Source organism: Morus notabilis, unplaced genomic scaffold (genome assembly GCF_000414095.1).
Source record: "Morus notabilis unplaced genomic scaffold, ASM41409v2 Scaffold2083, whole genome shotgun sequence".
Classification (NCBI taxonomy): Eukaryota; Viridiplantae; Streptophyta; class Magnoliopsida; order Rosales; family Moraceae; genus Morus; species Morus notabilis.
This window is the reverse complement of record NW_010359496.1, coordinates 4,119-5,968: the sequence shown is the minus strand read 5'-3', so window position 1 is coordinate 5,968 and position 1,850 is coordinate 4,119.

Below are 1,850 nucleotides of genomic sequence, written 5' to 3'. Positions count from 1 at the left end.
TGTGATTTGAAGGAGGATGATAAAGATTTTGAAACTGTCCCTCCTCCATTTATCCCTCCTCCAAAAAATCAGGTTTGTTTAGTTTTGTTTTTGTTCATTTTTCAATTTACAATTGGAACTGTAAGGTTGTTTTCTGAAAATCAAGTTATGTGAAAATCAAGTTTTGTTTTGACATGTTATCCTCCATAACATGTCAGGTTATGGTCCATTAACTTGTCTGGTTATGAACCATAACTTGACAAGTTATTGTCCATAATTCAGATTTTTTTGTCCATAATTCACGGTTATTGTCCATAACTTGTCAAGTTATGAACCATAACGTGACGAGTTATTGTCCATAAATCAGAGTTTTTGTCCATAAATTGACAGGTTTTTCACATAACTTGATTGGTTATGTTCCATAGCTTGATGTGTTGTGTTTGTCATTATGATTTGACTTTTTTCATTTTGTTATCTTTTGCATTTTTTAGGGTGCTTTTGATAATTCTGAAGTTTTGGTGCGCATTGCTTCCTTGGAGGCCAAAACTTATAGTTTGGTTGTTGAAGTTTCTTCCCTTCGAAGAGATTTCAAAGAACAAATTTTTTCTGTGGTTCAATTGATTGGTGAAAAGTTTGAAATTGCATTTTCTTCTAAGAAGAACAAGCAAACGGAGGAAGAACAAGCATTTGAAGAAAAAAAGGAAGAAGAAGAAGTTGAAGAAATAAAGGAAGAAGCAGTTGCAGAGAAAGAAGATGACAAAGTGGATGTTTCTTCTGAAAAAATTGAAGATACAATTGCTTCAGTTTTGAGGGATCTTGTTCATGAAGCTGCCCAGGAAGGCGATAAATGTTCTGATCAAAGGATTATTTTGTATGATTCGGTAGCAACATCACAAGAACCTATTAAATGTATAGATGAACGATTTTTATGTTTTTGTCCATTCTCTGAAATTGTTGACAGTGATGCATCAGAGGAGGACAAGGAAAGATTCCTATCATGGTATAAGAGTGATATGATCTCAAGAAAAGCGTGGGGACCGACCAGCGATGCATATATGATAAAGCCTCCTTTTGATTTTAAAGTTGACACCGTTGATTCAAAACATTGGTTTCAAACTTTATGGACATCAAAGTGTTGGCTAACTGACTCGGTAAGATTCTTCCTTCTTTTTTTTTTAAATTTTACGCATGATTTTTTTTTTATTTTGTAACAAATCTGATAATTTTTTTTTGTTTTGTTTTGATAGCATGTTGATGTAGCCACATATTAAATGCGAAAAAAGATGGTGTGTTACAAAAACAGGCCATACATTAGGTGTTTGGTTTTGGACTCACATTTTTACATGAGAATTAGTGGCTTATGGTGCTCTAAAAACCATAAGGATTTTGATTGGTCTCGTTTTGATTTCTCTTCACATAGTGCTCTTCAAGATTATGTGTTGGGAGATTATTTATTTTGTTGCTTGCCTTTTTGTAAGGTGGACATTCTTCTTGTACCTATTTTTCTTGAGCGTAGGCAGCATTGGATTTTAGGTTATGTAGAGTTCAAAGATCATTGTATTAGGTTATATGATTCTCTTTTTTCAAAGAGGATAGAGAAGCAAGTCCGTGCTTCTGTGCAATCTTTGGCAGTCATTCTGCCCCACTTGCTGGAATCTGTTGGCTACTTTGAGTCTCATTCGAAAAAGTATTTCACAAGTCAATTTGATCGTCTTGAACCTTTTGAGATCATATTTGACGATTGTCCAAGACAAGAGAACGGTTTAGTTTTTTTTTTATCTTTAAATGTTTTGTTATTTTCCCTTCATTCATTTTTGCTTTTATATTTGTTGTTTCTAATTGTTAGATTTTTGGTGGTTGTTTTTTGTAGT